The 17242-nt window shown below is 45.6% G+C and overlaps 1 long non-coding RNA gene across 2 annotated transcripts in view; it reads left to right on the top strand.

Moving 5' to 3' along the window:
- The window catches only part of LOC113906835, a 40502-nt gene extending 26111 nt beyond the window's left edge, over nucleotides 1-14391 (top strand). Inside the window, exons 2-6 of one of the 2 annotated variants that reach the window (XR_003514996.1) lie at nucleotides 2872-3034; nucleotides 4378-5293; nucleotides 8025-8127; nucleotides 8369-8560; nucleotides 13980-14391. This is a non-coding gene — a long non-coding RNA (uncharacterized LOC113906835). Of the gene's footprint in view, nucleotides 1-2871; nucleotides 3035-4377; nucleotides 5294-8024; nucleotides 8128-8368; nucleotides 8561-10898; nucleotides 10975-13979 lie in introns of those variants that run through there. The other variant, XR_003514997.1, reaches the window with a different exon arrangement.
- Nucleotides 14392-17242: the final 2851 nt, after the last annotated feature.

Raw genomic sequence — 17242 nt, 5'->3', positions numbered from 1 at the left:
ACTGTGAACTGAGGCAGTTTACCTCAGTAAAGAGGGGCCACTCGGGGGCCGGAATGTTTCCACGTGTCTTCTTGGACAAATATCCAGGGGCCTGTGGAGCGGTCATGCAGTGTATCCTTCTTAGCAAACTCCAGCAGCCAAGTTCTCCAGTTGACCGAGTGAGCAGCCTCAGCTCAAGGGACGTGGGAGGGCCGCTGCTTCACGTCCCCTCAGAGCTAGGGACGCTGGACAGAGAGCCACAATGCCGGAGTCCCTGCCTGTTAAGCCTGCAGCCCACTCTATTTTATGTTCCTTCCTTTGGTGCTAACATTCTCTAGCTATGTGACTTTACGAAGATGGTAGTTTTCAAACTTCAATGGGCATCAGAAATCTCTGAGAGCTTGTGGAAGCACAGCTCCCTGAACTTGCTGAATCAGTAGCTCTTTGAGTTAGGGGTGCAGGAGTTTTTGTTTTTAACAGGCATTGAAGAGTGATTCTGACTGCATGTACACCGCAGCTGGGGAAACCTGGCTGTTTAAAGTCATGATTTAGGTCACACGTCCCTTAAAGGACTGATGGTTCCTCAGGGAGCCCTGAAGCCAGGCTGCCAGGCAGAGCTCCTGGAGGCACCATGAGAAAAAATGCCTCCTCCAAGGCGGCCCGAAGCTTCCCAGAGTGTGGGGCCCAGGGCGTGTGCTCAGTAATGCTGACTATACGGATGAAGACTTGAGACTTGGAGAGATGGAAAGGGCGGTTGGGGGTGGGCTGTTAATTACATTTGTGCTGCCAGAATGCAAGTTCTAGAAAAGTAGGGGCTTATTCTTAATTATTCCCAGGACCTGATCCATAAAATGCTAAATGAATTAATGACACCACCCACTTCTCTCTCCCTTGGGAAAGACAGAATATCTGAAAGCCCAGTGAAATAGACCCACCGTGTCTGACAAAATTCCCTAATTCCTCAAATATCTGATTTAAATGGACTCAAACAGGGTCAACGTTGTGTGATTAAAAAATAAACTCAGGACATCAAGGTATTTTTTGATACCCAGTGACAGGCAAACACATCACTGGGGTGTAGCAAAGTGAGTCATGCAATTTCTATTGTAATGAGGAGGGTGGAATAAGTGATTTCCCTTTCTTCCCCTTAAATATCAGGCCCAGAGCAGTTAACCCATCAGGAAAAGTTACTAAATAACAAACTTCATTATAAGCAAAGAGAAAACAAATTAAACTCATATTGGAAAACCATTTTAGACCCACCAGGTGGGCAAATATACAGTCTGACAATAGTGAGTGTTGGCCAGGATGTGGTAGAAAAAAACTCTAGTTGGCTGCAAGTGGTCAAGCACTTAGGAGAAAGAATTGGACAACCTCAAGCAAAGTTGCAAATGTGCCTGCCGGTTTCATCACTCAGCATTCCCACTTCTAGGGAGTTACTCAATTCTTTTCTCCGCCCAAATGTCTCTTTATCTCTTTTGTCACTGTGCAATCGAAGAATTGATGCTTTTGAACTGTGGTGTTGGAGAAGTCTCTTGAGAGTCCCTTGAACTGCAAGGATATCCAACCAGTCCATTCTGAAGGAGATCAGCCCTGGGATTTCTTTGGAAGGAATGATGCTAAAGCTGAAACTCCAGTACTTTGGCCACCTCATGCAAAGAGTTGACTCATTGGGAAAGACTATGATGCTGGGAGGGATTGGGGGCAGGAGGAGAAGGGGACGACAGAGGATGAGATGGCTGGATGGCATCACTGACTCGATGGACGTGAGTCTGAGTGAACTCCGGGAGTTGGTGATGGACAGGGAGGCCTGGTGTGCTTCGATTCATGAGGTCGCAAAGAGTCAGACACGACTGAGTGACTGAACTGAACTGAACTGAATCTAGAAATCATTTTTTAAGTGAGGAGAAAAACAGTTTCTTCTTCTATTTATACTCACTAAAAGAGAAACCTGGAGCCAGGTTTCCTAACTCCAAAATGTTAATAAATGAGTAAAAGGAGTTCACATTTGCATCTCACTGAACACTCAGCTCGACGGGGCAAGGACGGTGGCCTCCCCTCTGCTCTCAGCTGTGTGTTGTACCTGCGATCACCCACTGCCCTGAAATCTGGAGGGCGTGGGTCGCATCACAATCAGGCTGGACTTCTCTTGGCTCATGACTGTTACTGTGAGCTGTCCTTGGTGTGCATGCTCAGTTGTGACCTCTGCGACCCTGTGGTCTGTAGCCAGCCAGGCTGCTCCATCCGTGGGATTCTCCAGGCAAGAATACTGGACTGGGGTGCCATGTCCTCCTCTAGGGGATCTTCCCGACCCAGGGATTGAGCCCACGTCCCTTGCGTCTCCTGCAGTGGCAGATGGGTCCTTTACCACTAGTGCCACTTGGGAAGCCTGAGCTGTCCTTTAAGATGTGCTGTGCTTGAGAGGAGTCCAGCCCTGACCACTGGATATGCATTTATAGTTCTGACCATCACTTACGCTCAGAATCTCAATTCTACTTTTATTTCCTGGTGAGAACTCCTTAATCTATATTCAAGTTAGTGTACTTAGTTAAGGTATGTGTGCAGGAGCTTGGTCCGCATCCAAATAGATGCAGAAGAGAACGAACCCTGAAATCTCAACCCATCAGCAACATCGGTTATTACATATTATGTGTTCATCAGACAATATGTATGGTATTGAGCGGTTCTTTTCTTACTGTTATAAATGTGAAGCCCGTGTCTTTTGAAAGGCTGTTGAAAGTAAATGCATTGCCTGTCACCGTTATCCAAGACTTTGATTCCATATAATAAAAAGGGACTTAGGACAGAGCAGTGGTAACTTAACTTTCTTGGGAAGATGAGGAAAGAACAGAGGGGAAGTTAATCTGTAAAAGATACTCCATTCTTGCACAGGTTTCCACGTGCTGCTGGACCATAGTTTGAGACTACACACCCCCATCTGGACCCTATTAAAATGCATCTCTTGACCAGTCACAGGAGGAGCCTGGGAGGGGGAGGAGAAGTCAAGGGAGAGGAGAAGTCAAGACAAGTTGACCTCAAAGGTACCACGGAAAAGGTAAGGGGCTCCAAGACAATCGTCAGGTCTCTTTCTACTCAGAGAGCCTGGGTTTCAGAGATAAAAGTCTGCTTTTCCAACGAGGAAGCCACGGTGGATAAACAGATCTCTTTCCTTAGCTGCCAGAACAAGCACAGCTAGATAACAGTTTGTAGTCTCCCAAACTAAACATTCATCATACCTGTGACTTGCAGTAGCGATTTGTGTTCTAAATCAATTCTACCTTCAGTGTTGAAAATCTCCAAAGATCTAAACCAGAGGTTAAAGCGGTGGGTGGGGGATGGGGGTGGGGGGGAGAGTTGGGGGGTGCGTGGAGGGGAATTCTCATTTTCCTCCAAAGTCAGCTTTTCCCAAAGTGTATTCTGAAGAATATTTGTTTGATCAAGTCATGCCGTGACAAAGCATTTCATAGTCAAATGAAACAGGATGCTGAAAGTCATATCCTCTTCTCAGAGATCCATAGGAATGTGTCTGAGAAGTCTTGTGGCCAAGAAATCAAGTTTAGATTTTTTTTTAATTGGAGTATAATTGCTTTCAGGAGAAAGGAATGGCTACCCACTCCAGTATTCTTGCCTGGAGAATCCCATGGACAGAGGAGAGCCTGGAGGGCTACAGTCCATGGGGTCGCAAAGAGCCAGACACGACTAAGCAAGTCATACATAATTGTTTTACAATATTGTATTAGTTTCTGCTGTACAACAAAATGAATCAGCTATGTACATACATATACCCCCTTCCTCCTGAGCTTTCCTCCCACCCCACCTCCCCATTAATTTAAGATTGTTAAGCTCAGTGTTTAGAAATAGGACCAAAGAACATTTGTGCTTATAACACAAGTGCTGTGGCACATATTTAGAGAAGCCCTGCTTTTGAATACCTTCTTTCTTCAAAGGGAGGAATTTTGTTTTGTTTGTGATGGAAACTTCATGTAGGCACGCAAGAACAAGCTGATAAACACAGACACACACAGAAACACCCTAGGCTGCCTCCAGCCTCAATCCCCAGATAGGCAGAAGAGGAAGCATCTGAAATGACCGTTTAGGTTCTCTTCCCCTCCAGATGTGAAGCTGGCCTGAGGTATGACAGTAATTGCTGCCTGGGTGGGACACAGGGGCTGCTCTTTTTATGGGGGGAGGGGGACTGCTGCTCTTTAATGAGGCAGTTAGGATGGGTGGAGGAGGAGGAAGCTCTGGGAATAGGTGATAGGCAGCCAGGAAAGCGCTGGCCTAGGGAACACCAAGTGGAATTTTCCTCTGGAAATCCTTTTGAACTAAGTGGATTTGACTGTTGCACCCCTGGTTGCCTAGATCCCATGGCTAAGTGATTTTGTCTTCATTTTCCAGTAATGATTAACACTGCTGCAGTCTGGGAACAGTTTATTCAACTGCGGTGACGGAAACAAGGAGAAAGCCCTTCCTCAAACCCCTCGGCAAAATCTGCTTTCCACTTCTGACTGATGGTGGGAAGAAGAAAGACGCTGCATTTGGAAGGACTGTCAGAATCAAATATGTCTGAAATCTTAAATGCTTCTCAGTGTCTGTTTTGTGATTTTTAAAATTTTGTTTACAAAAGCTTTTCTCTTTCCTCCCCCTCTCTCCTTCTCTCTCCTTCCTCCCTTCCTTCCTTCCTTTCAGTGAAAAGAGGAAAGGATAACAAAATATTGCTCATTTGGGAAAGGTAACAATAGAAAGCCAGCAAAAACTGCATCTGGATCCACCTTCCAATGCAGGGGATGTGGGTTCGATCCCTGGTTGGGGACCTAAGATCCCTCATGCCACGGAGCACCTGAACCAGCACGCTGCAACCACGGAGACTGCATGCCACAACTAGAGAGTCTGTGCGCAGCAAGGAGTATCTCAAGGGCTGCAACTGAGATCTGACACAGCCAAATAAACAAATAAATAATTAAAAAGAGAGAAGACTCTGCACCTGGGAGTAAGGGGAGAGCTTCCCCTTCCATGACCGAGTGGAAGCCTAGAATGTCAAAATAAGGAGGGGCCTCAGGGATCGTCCTGACTCATCTTCTCAAAGAAGATGGACCCAAAGGTTGATCTCTCGCACAGGACTCTTCATCACAGCACTGCCACTTCCTCTGCTCCAGGCTGGAAGCAGGCTGGGCAGAGCTTGTTAGGCAATGTCATGAGTTTTGCTGCAGCTCTCTCTGAAGCAGGGGTGACATGACACGTTTGAACCTCTGAGCTAGAGCATCCTCTGGATCATGCTGAGACTTGGTCAGCTTGGGCGGACAGGGTGGTTGAGGTAAGGAAGAGATGTGTTGTTGTTGTTGCTGCTGTTTAGTTGCTCAATCGTGTCTGACTTTCGTGACCCCACAGTCTGTAGCCCAACAGGCTCCTCTGTCCATGGGATTTCCCAGGCAAGAATACTGGAGTAGGTTGCCATTTACTTCTCCAGGTGATCTTCCCAACCCAGGGATCAAATTCACGTCTCCTGCACTGGCAGATAGGTTCTTTACCACTGAGCCACCAGGGAAGCCAAGGCTGAGATAACCAGCCTGCAAAGAAAGGCTCCTTATCCTAAAAACCAAGGATATTGAAAACATGCTTGATGCACTTCTAAGTACTCAGCCAAAGTAAGTTTGCCAAAATCACAATGTTTAAGGCTTCTATGATGGAGTAAGAGGGACACAGAGCAAGATGTGGAATACACCAGGCTCAGGGAAACCCACCAGAACTCTTACATCATCTGAAACCCCTGTGTAACCCCATCTTTAATGAGGTGATGGCTGAGCTTAAATGCTGGGCCTCTCAGCCATGCTGTGAAAAGTAGTCTCCTACAAAGGATGATCACCATGTAATTTGAGCTCTCTAGCTAAAACAAACCCTACCTAGCTGAATCCTCCTTCAAGGGGAACTCTTCCTGTTCACAGTTTCATGTCATTCAGTGCTATGGAACCACTGGTACAGAACATGGCAGTGTTTGTTCTAGATACTTTATCCCTTATTTTTGTGACAGATGGATATTCTGTTATGTGAACTTTTTTGTGGTTGGCAGTAGTATCAAGTATCAGTTATTTGTTAACCACATTCCTAAAGTTAATATGCAATGACAGAAATTGTTAATTATACCTGTGACTACGGTCATAAAAATCATTTTTAAGGCAGAATATAGAGATTAAGTGATGAAGAGGCAGGGATGATAAGAGCAAGGAAAGGGGAAGAGACAGTTTTGCAGGTGACAGAGGGTGGTGGTGGGGGTCTCTAAAAATCTTGGCCAAGACCTAATCTAATCATGAATGTTGTTTTCTCTGAATCTGAAGTAATAATGTGATGTATGAGCAAGAACTAAAAAGCATGGGAAAAGTGCATTTCAAAGAGTAGGGGTATTAGCATGAGGTTTACAGCCTCAAAATGAATTCCTATGATGGAACTGACTCACACTGGATACAACACGACTTGACATGCTCCTCAGTTACAGCCACAAAGAAGGGGCTGTCAGGAAAGGAAGCTAAGATTGCTAAGGACATACAGGCCACCAAATGCTAGGGCTGGGAGGACTCCGGAGGTCATCTAGTCCCTTCTCCTGCCTTATAGTTCTCAGACAATGAGTCAGCTGGTGGAAGGCGGGCAAGAATGGGGAAACTCCTGTCTCTGATTTTGTCCTAAATATCTCAGAAATGAGAATGATGTCTTGGCCACCACAATGCTATCGATCTGTTCTAGTATTTAAAGGAACGTAGTGCATGGATAAGAGTGACTCATATTACTGAGGGCACATAATGTTGTATCTGGCACCATGCTGAGGATATGCAATGCATCCTACCCCATTCAGCACTCACACCAGCCCTAATAAGGCAGGTACTTTGTTATACAGATCAAGAGGTCAAAATATAGAAAGAGTGAATAACTTACTCTAGATCTAGCAAGTGGCCGAGCTAGAGCCCAGAACCAAGTTTGCCTGATTTTACCCTTCAAACTCTTAACAGTCCTATTCGACTCCCCATTGGCAAGGAAGTCTCACTGATATGAAATGATTCTTTTTATACACTGAAAAATTGGTTTTGATTGATGGGTCAAAAGACACTTCCCTTACAAGTAATAAGAAGTTCATTATTAGGGTTGCCAGATTTAGCAAATAAAAACATAGAATGATACATTTGAATTTCTGATAGAGAATTTTTTAGTTTACATATTTTTAGTATAAGTGTGTCCCAAATATTACAATGGAACAGACTTCACACTAAAAGACTATTCTTTGTTTATTTGAAATTCAAATTTACTGGGCATCCTGTGTCTTATCTGGCCTCCATGTTCATAATGAACGAGAAAGTTGGTGAGTTTAGTCTCTCTGCGGGCCACTTCATGCTGCTCTCTTCCATGGCTGACCCCCTTCTACTGGGAACCTTTTCATCCAAGGCTGCTATAAAGCCCTTCAGTCCTATAGTCTCTTGGTATCTATGTTTTTATTGTTATTTAATTGCTAAGCAGGGTCCGACTCTTTTGTGACCCCATGGACTGCAGCCCACCAGGCTCCTCTGTTCATGGGATTCTCCAGGCAAGAATACTGGAGTGGGTTGCCATGCCCTCCTCCGGGGATCTTCCCAACCCAGGGATCAAATCTGTGTCTCCTACGTTGGGAGGTAGATTCTTTACCACTGAACCACCAGGGAAGCCCTGTCTATGTATATCATAGACTAATTTATTAATTTTTAAATGTTTTTATTAGTAAATGGTTACAGAAGAATATATGTAACCATTCTACTTAACAATCACTGAGTCAATGGTTATAAGGCCTGTTCAGTATTTTAAGATATGGCCAATTGTTTTCCAACATGATAGTATAACAATTACTCTTCCACACTGGCACACTAGTTCCCTGGGTTTATAACCTCACCGCACATGGGATATTGTCAAACTTTTGCCTTCGTAGTGGGTGTAAAGTGCCCTCTCACTGTGATTTCCATTTCCCTGATTTCTAATGAGGTTGAGCATCTTTTCACAAATTCATTGTCTCCTCCTCTTCTTGTTTTCAGAGTTTTGCACTCCAACTATGTGCTGGGGTCTAAAAGTCCACTGTTTTATGGAAGAGACTTGGAGACAGTAACTCAGGAGAAGATCAAACAGAGAAGACTCCAGGTACGGAGTGCACACTGGCCCTCTGTGAGCAGAACGAGGGGACTGTGCTTTGCACACGGCACTACCTACAGGCCTGGAAATACTGCTGTTGCTCCACCAGCACTTAGCTCCTCCCCACTGGCAGCCCAGTGTTGGAGAAAGTATTTCCAAGCCACACAGACCTGTTTCCTAGCTATGTGACAGAGAGTTGCTTTCTTCCTCTGAGTCTCAGTTTTCTTATCTATAAAAACATGCCTTGCAGGGTTATTCCAGGGTTAAACAAGACAGGAAGTGGAAAGGACCGCCAGGGAGGGCCTCAACCCATGATGCCTTCTACCAGGCTTCTTTAAGAACCAACCAGAAGAAAAACATCTCAAGACAACCAGTATCCTGTTCCAAAGAATTAGAACAGATCACCAGGAATTTTGCACTTAAGATCTTATTTGTGGCAAAGGTAAGCCTAGGGTTCTTCTTAGAATCAAGAGATTGAGTGGATTTTGGAGACAATCTGACCTGATGACTCCTTTCCATGCATTACTGGGAGTAGATCATTGGAGAGCTGAGTGTCAGCCATTATTCCGAGGCACCTTCAGAGGGAGATTCCACCCAGCTGCCCGACTCAGTGTCCCACAGTCTCTGTAGTTCAGAGTTCTTCCCAGTGTCTTACTTAAAACCTCTCCTGCTTCAGCATAAATTGTTCCGTCTTCTCAGAGTGAGGGAGCCCTGCCATGAGACAGATGGCTTGAACTACAAAGCAAGTCTGCTAGCTGCTTCACTGGCCTGACTCACAAGTTACTATTATGGAATAGGCTTCCCTGGTAGCTTAGTGGTGAAGAACCCGCCTGCCAGTGAGGGAGACACAGGTTCGATCCCTGGGCCAAGAAGATTCTCTGGGGAAGGAAATGGCAACCCCCTCCAGTATTCTTGCCTGGGAAATCCCATGGACAGAGTAGCCTGGTGGGCTACAGTCCATGGGGTGGCAGAGAGTCAGACATGACTTAGTGACTCTGCACGCTCCCATATTATGGAATGTTGGGCCTAGGCTGCACCACTTAATTCACATGAGAAAACCAAGGCCCAGAGAGGTCTGTCTACCCGGATATGATACTACAGCTAGTAAGGGGCAAGAGCTGGGTTTCAACTCCAGTTTTCAGAGTCAAAAATTCAGGATTATTTTGTTCCCCATCACTGAGGGTCTGTTTTTATTGAGTGTATGTCCAGAGGTGACCCAGAATCCTTGGGCCATCTGAGGACCAAGTTCAGACATTGTACTCCAGGAGTCAGGAGACCCCAGTCCCAATCCTGGTCCTCTTCAGAACTGCTCCTCTGGAGAATGTAGTGACAAAAGAGCTTTTGTTTATGTGATCATTTGGAGGCTAGAATTCTGCACTGGAAGAGATATATATATATATGCGCCACGCCAAGTCACTCCATTCACGTCTGACTCTTTGCGACCGCATGAACTGTGGCCCACCAGGCTCCTCTGTCCGTGAGATTCTCCAAGCAAGATACTGGAGTGGATTGCCATGCCCTCCTCCAGAGGATCTTACCGACTCAGGGATCAAACCCTGGTCTCTTACGTCTCCTGCAATGGCAGATGGGTTCTTTACCATTACAGCCACCTGGGAAGCACCCCCCCACCCATATATATACAATTTTTTAAATGGAGAGTTATTGTAACTTTCATCCAACTTTAAAAAAGGAGTCCAGGACCTTAAAAAAAGCCAAGTAATGCATTCATTTATCACTCATTCAGCAAATGTTTTTCAAGAGCCTACTGTGTGTGAGATACCCTACTAGGCCCAGAGAATATAGTAGAAGTACAATAAACGTGAGCCCCACCTCACGGCACCTGCATTCTAGTGAGAGGGGCAAATGATAAATAATAAGCAAACAATAACATGAAATACCATCAGATAGGTTCAGAACTACTGGTCCAGCTAGACTTTGCCTTCCTCTCTGGACTCAAATATGCCGTTTTCCTCTGCTAAGAAAGCCAAACCCCAGTGGAAACGGACTCAGTTTAACTTCTCAGTTGCAATTTGAAAGGATGTAGCAAAGTCCCTCAGAGAAGGCAATGGCACCCCACTCCAGTACTCTTGCCTGGAGAATCCCATGGATGGAGGGCCTGGTAGGCTACAGTCCCTGGGGGTCGCTAAGAGTCGGACACGACTGAGCGAATTCACTTTTACTTTTCCCTTTCATGCATTGGAGAAGGAAATGGCAACCCACTCCAGTGTTCTTGCCTGGAGAATCCCACGGACAGGGGAGCCTGGTGGGCTGCCATCTATGGGGTCGCACAGAGTCGGACACAACTGAAGCGACTTAGCAGCAGCAGCATCAGCAGTAAAGTCCCTAAGCCTCCTGACCCTGTTCCACGTACCCAGGGTTGTCTTGTGCAGTCAGGCTGATTAGATTAACCCTTCATTCCTCTCTGCCCCCCAGGCAGGCAGCATAATTCCAGATCTCTAGAAATGAAAGGCAAGTCTGTTTGGCCAGGATCAGCAATGCACTTTCCCCTTGCAGAATCTCCCTGCTGATTACAACTGCTGCTTGTGCAACACCAAATGATCTGAAAGCCCCAGAAAGACAAACCACCAAGAAGCATGGGTGAATGTTTAAACTGTGTGGATTCTCATAATAAGGATATTGTTCAGAATTTTTATCTCAGATCAGCTTTTTGTGCAGCTGCTGAGTGGGTTTTTCATATGTGCACCTCTACGGTTTAATAATGCAAGTGAGCTGGACTTCCCTGGTGGTCCAGCGGTTAAGACTTTGGGTTTCCGCTGCAGGTGGCAGGGGTGCTATCCTGGTCGGGGAAATTCCTCGTGCTGTGCAGTGCAGACAAAAAGGAAAAAAAAAAAAAAGGCAAGTGTGTCGATTCCCACCCCACCCCCACCCCCTGCCCCGCCTCCATTTCCAATCCATGACAAACTCCGAATTGTTGCTATTTTTGATTTGGTGTTTCCCTAAGTTCAGCTTTGGGGGGTGGCAGTAGCAAGAAGGAATGATCTGTTGAAAGTGACATAACTCTGCAGTCTGACTCTAGGACACCTGATTTCTGGGTTTCTGCTCTCCAGGTACTAGATTAGATCCAGGGGCCTTGCTAAGATTATACATGCATGCGCACACAATTATTATCGGAATGCTGTGCGGCTCCGTTGATTAGAATGTTTAGTCCTTACTAATTCTAGGGACAGCGTCACACCACCAACTGAAAGGCCAGTTCTGGTTTAAAGAAAAACAGACTCTGTCAATGAAACTGAAATGTGTGTTTGTTACAGTTTGAAAACACAAGTAAATGAAAATTTTAAAAGAGGTTGGGGAAGGTCATGGATATCCATCACTTGGAGGGTGAATAAGAAAAGATTAATGACGATGTACAATTCAAGTTACCAGGTCAGGATGGGAAATCCTGCTGGTTGTCCAAAAAGGGTGAGAATTGGTTCGAACTCCATTGATGGCTTCTCTCTTCCTTTAGCTTTCTTCCCATCTCCATCCTCCACTCCATGTCTCCCTGCCATCCATTCATATCTTGGATCTGGTGGGGAAGTGACAGTCTCTTTTCCTGAGAGTCTCTCTGGGGATAGGCTTCAAGTCATGGTATTACTAGCCTTGGAAATCACCCTCCTTAATCCTCTACTGAAAGCATGAGAGAGTGTCAGAAAAGAAAATATACCTGAACTAGACGGAAAGTCAGGCTTCCTGCCCAAGGAGCTACTGGTTATTTCTGGAGAACCAGGCCTAGGATTTGTGCCCATTGCTAAGAAGGTGTCATGGAGCAGACTGAAATAATCATGTACTGTGTCCTCCCATCTCTTAAATCCATGCAGGACTGGTTCTTGGACTGGGGTGTGGGTGTGTATGTGTCTGTGTATGTCTGTGTGTGTGCATGTGTGTGTGTCTGTGTGTGTGCGTGTGTGTGTGCGTGTGTGTGGTGGGATGGGGTGGGGTGGCGGGGAGAGCCTGAAAGGTTTGTGTGTGTGTGGACTATGGGGTGGTGGAGGGGGAGGCTGAAAGATAAACTGAACAGGGACTCTCTTTTTCATTGCTATTGTGACTCAGCCAATTCCAGGATTTAAGGTCAGGCTCATTATCCATTATGCCTCCAATTCATTTCTCCCAGGAAATGCCATCTGTTGGGGGTACTTATTTCTGGGCAGCACAAATGCTACTAGTTGGGTTTTGGTGTAGCTGCTGCTTGGCACGCCTCCTGCTAGTCTTGTCCCAGGTGGCAGGGAGCAAGGGTAGGGCTCAGGCATTTGCTGTCATCCAGTTCACCCTCTTTTTGCATGTTCTGCCTATTTTCTCAGCTTTCTGTAAACACCCCTCATCCCCTTGACCCCGCACATACACAGCAACACCCTCCCTTAGTTTTCAAGCCACAACACGATTTCAATGCTTCTGTGCTTCTGTGAATTCCGTATCAGGTGTACTAAGGCTCAACTTTGCCTGGAGTAAATAAGGAAGTGCTGTTAGGAAATTCTTCCCTTAGGATTTTACTTATGTCTTAACTAGACCAGCACCTTTTGTTATTACAGCTGTTCCTCACAGCGGTGCCCACAGGCTTGCCTTTCTGACTCCCTATTGTGAATGCATTGTTGGTTGACATTCACCCCTAGAAGAAATCGCTACCTTTTCTCCAGTTGGTAGGATAAATTCACGTGCCGGTTTAGGCTGGTTCACCTGTTCTGTACTAAGTGACCTGAATGGGGCTGCCTTCTCAGCACCTCACTGGTCCCAATGCATAGACACACTCCACTCAGGAAGGCAGTCCTGACAGGGGAACTCGGGAATTCCTGGAAGATTTCGGGAGTGATGAGCACAGTTCGACAGAGAAGCAGGATGCATATGCTGGCTTGAAACTCTGGAGACAAGTTCCTGTTCAACACCCAGGGAAGCTGGTTTTCTGGCTGAAGTCTTATAGTTAGGAAATTCTGGGGATGTGGGTTACAGAGGGCAGAGCTAGGGATGTGAAGGGGAAGGAAGTCATGTGCTCCAGACAGTTAAAGGAGACATTCTTGACTTTTCTTTCCTTCTCACCGCTCATAACCAGTCTATTAGCAACTCAGGCAGTCCCACCTTCAAAGTTTGTCCTGAAGTCACTTCTCTCTGTTAACCCTCACTGCCATCACCCTAACTGAGCCTCTGCTGTCTCTCACTGAGTCAACCAGATTACCTCCTCCAACTAGTTTTTGTGAAGCTCTCTTGCTAATTTCTCAACTTTTAAAGAAAATTTTTTAAATTTTTGGCTGCACTGGGTAGCATGTGGGATCTTAGTTCCCTGACCAGAGACTGAATCTGTGCCCCCTGCATTGGAAGCGCCGAGTCTTAACCACTGGAGAGCCTGGGAAGTCCACTCTCACTAATTTCTAATTAATTCTCTATGTGCATTGCAGGCAGATTTTTTTTACTCACTGAGCCACCATGGCTGCTGCTAAGTCATGTAAGTCGTGTCCGACTCTGTGTGACCCTGGACTGTAGCCTGTCAGGCTTCTCTGTCCATGGGATTCTTCAGGCAAGAATACTGGAGTGGATTGCTGTGCCCTCCTCCAGGGGATCTTTCTGACCCAGGGACTGAACCTGGCAGCAGGTTCTTTACCACCAGTGCCACCTATACTAGGTTAAATAACATGTTATAAAAATAACATCTTATAAACATTAACATAGCTATTTTTTAAAATCTTTTTAATGTGGCATTCATGACTCACATTATATTTCTATTGGCCAGGACTAATTTGGATCACCAAAACACTCCTCAATGTGCATTAAATTCTTGTTTACTGATGGTTGTTTATTTGCTTCTAATCTGTCTTTGAAGTTTACCAAAGATAAGTCAAATGTTTTTCATTTCCTTGTTCCATCTGTTCCAGATTAGGAGAAAGCCAAAACAAAGCTCAACACCAACACCACCACCATCAACAGAAGAAATCTCCTGAGCCATGCAGGCCCCAGCAGCAAGCCAAGGAAGGCAAACTGGGATTGGGGGGCCAGAGGGTAACCCAGGATGGTGGCTAGATGGGGTGAGTGGCTTCAGCAGCCAGAGGTCTTCCCTTAGGCCTAGGAGGTGACACAAGCAATTCTCCCAGGATCACCTTGATGAAGCAATAAATAAAGGTAACAAGGCGGAAGGTCACTGAAACCTGGTCTCAGCCAGTCCCAGGACACTCTCTCCTACCATGTAAGCCAAGGGGCTGGCAGAGAAGTCTCCTCATTCATTCAGTTCAGTTCAGTCACTCAATTGTGTCCAACTCTTTGCAACCTCACGGACTGTAGCACACCAGGCTTTCCTGTCCTTCACCATCTACCAGTTTGCTCAGGCTCACGTCCATCGAGTTGGTGATGCCATCCAACCATGTCATCCTCTGTCGTCCCCCTTTCCTCCTGCCTTCTATCTTTCCCAGCATTAGATCTTTCCCACTGAGTCAGTTCTTCGCATCAGATGGCCGAAGTATTGGAGCTTCAGCTTCAGCCTCAGTCCTTCCAATGAATATTCAGGACTGGTTTCCTTTAGGATTGACTGGTTTGACCTCCTTGCAGCCCAAGGGACTCTCAAGAGTCTTCTCCAACACCACAATTCAAAAGCATTGATTCTTCAGTGCTCAGCTTTCTTTATAGTCCAACTGTCACATCCATACATAACTATTGAAAAAACCATAGACTTGACTAGATGGACCTTTATTGCAAAGTAATGTCTCTGCCTTTTAATATGCTGTCTAGGTTGGCCATAGCTTTTTTTCCAAGGAGCAAGTGTCTTTTAATTTCATGTCTGCAGTCACCATCTGTAGTGATTTTGGAGCCCAAGAAAATAAAGTCTGTCACTGTTTCCATTGTTTCCCCATCTATTTGCCATGAAGTGAAGGGACCAGATGCCATGATCTTAGTTTTTTGAATGTTGAGTTTTAAGTCATCTTTTTTACTCTCCTCTTTCACTTTCATAAAGAGGCTCTTTAGTTCTTCTTCACTTTCTGCCATAAGGGTGGTGTCATCTGTGTATCTGAGGTTATTGATATTTCTCCCTGCAATCTTGATTCCAGCTTGTGCTTCATCCAGCCCAGCATTTTGCATGATGTACTCAGCATAAAAGTTCATTGGCCCAGCTCAAAAATATATCCTTCTGCTTGTATGGTGGGGGGGGGGGGGGAGTTGCAGAATTTAGAGAGTCACAGTGGCATGGTGGAAGGGAAATAACTATAGGGATAGCAAAAGCCCTAGTGATTTTTTCCAGATCTCCTTTCAAGGGCTTCTGGAGACAAAAGGGATTAAAATTTCAAGCTAGGGAGGAGTAAAAACTCTTAGCTAACTGATTGGCTAGGTTTATCTGATTAATCCTGGGGTGTCTGTGTCACAATTCAGTGCAACAACATTTACTGAAGTATGGCAAGCTAAAAAAGCTTTGAAGTCAGCAGCCAAGGGAACGGGTGGGAGAAGGTGGGAAAGGATGAGATAGGGTCAGGAACTGCTTTGTTTGGGGAAGAAAAAAAGCTGAAAAAGGCCCCAGGCAAGGTGGAGTTAGACTAAAACAACTTTGTCTTTACTTTCTTTCAATTCCAGTTATTCATTCACTCCACAAATATTGAGTGCCTACTGTGTGTTAGGCCTTGGCCAGCACTATGATAGGACTTCTGGAGTTGTTGACTATTCTTGAAGAAATCACAAATACTACCTTAAGACCTTTAAGCAGGTAATAAAATGCTTTTTAGTTGCTCGGTCATGTCCAACTCTTTGCGACCCCGTGAACAGCAGCACACCAGGCCTCCCTGTCCATCACCAACTCCTGGAGTCCACCCAAACCCATGTCGATTGAGTTGGTGATGCCATCCAACCATCTCATCCTCTGTCATCCCCTTCTTCTCCTGCCCTCAATCTTTCCCAGCATCAGGGTCTTTTCAAATGAGCCAGATCTTGGCATCAGGTGGTCAAAGTATTGGAGTTTTAGCTTCAGCATCAGTCCTACTGTTATAGGTAGAATAGGGAAAAGGAGTCCAAAATGGCGGTGGCTAAAAGACAAGGAAGGTCCGAGGACCACAGTGAAGACTTCAGGCAGAACAAACAGAACAAACCGCACTCCTGGCTAAGCCCAATTTGCATAGGGCAGGCCCAGGTGGAGGAAAAAAACATATAAAAGGAGGAGCCAAAGTGCTTTCTCACGGACTCTCTCTCCCACGTGCGTGCGCTCTTTTCTCTCTCTCTCTTTCTCTCTCTCTCTCTCACTCTCCTGCTATCTTCTAAATAAAATAGAGCTGTAACACTGATTTGCCTAAGAGCTGCAGCATGGTTTGTCCAAGACCCGAGAGCTGTGACCCGCGGAGGGCTTTAATGTCCGTCGCTCCAAATCTTTGTTGTGACGAGACAAAGAACCGAGGAACATACACTCGCGTGACACTACCAATGAATATTCAGGACTGATTTCCTTTAGGATGGACTGGTTGGATCTCTTTGCAGTCCAAGGGACTCTCAAGAGTCTTCTCGAACACCACAGTTCAAAAGCATCAATTCTTCTGTGTTCAGCTTTCTTTATAGTCCAACTCTCACATCCATACATGAACACAGGAAAAACCATAGCCTTGACTGGATGGACCTTTGTGGACAAAGTAATGTCTCTGCTTTTCAATATGCTGTCTAGGTTGGTCATAACTTTCCTTCCAAGGAGTAAGCGTCTTTTAATTTTATGGCTGCAATCACCATCTGCAGTGATTTTGGAGCCCAGAAAAATAGTCAGCCACTGTTTCCACTGTTTCCCCATCTATTTGCCACTGCCTTTGCTGACACACAAACCCTTCCTGGTGAGGGTTCTGCCCACTTCCTTTAGCTCTGTTTCCACCTGTGACTCAGTCACACCGCAAGTCTGCTGTCCCATACTTCTGTATCTTCCCAGGTGCTGTAATTGTTCCTGAATGCTTTTCCCTCGCCTACCTTCCTAACCCTACACCTACCCTTCAGGATGGTGCACATATCATTTCTTCTTTGAAGCCTTGCCTGACTTCCCCCAGCTGGTTTAACTGCTCCTCTTTTGTGTTCCCAGTGTACTTTACAATGCATGCATTTGTTATTACTGCCTCCTAATTGTGTTAGATTCAACTCCTAGCCTGGCTTCTTCCTAACCACTTACTTGACCTTATGCAAGTTATTTAAT

Source organism: Bos indicus x Bos taurus, chromosome 16 (assembly GCF_003369695.1).
Source record: "Bos indicus x Bos taurus breed Angus x Brahman F1 hybrid chromosome 16, Bos_hybrid_MaternalHap_v2.0, whole genome shotgun sequence".
NCBI lineage: Eukaryota > Metazoa > Chordata > Mammalia > Artiodactyla > Bovidae > Bos > Bos indicus x Bos taurus.
The sequence above is the reverse complement of the archived record's forward strand: the minus strand, read 5'-3'. Positions and strand labels throughout refer to the sequence as shown.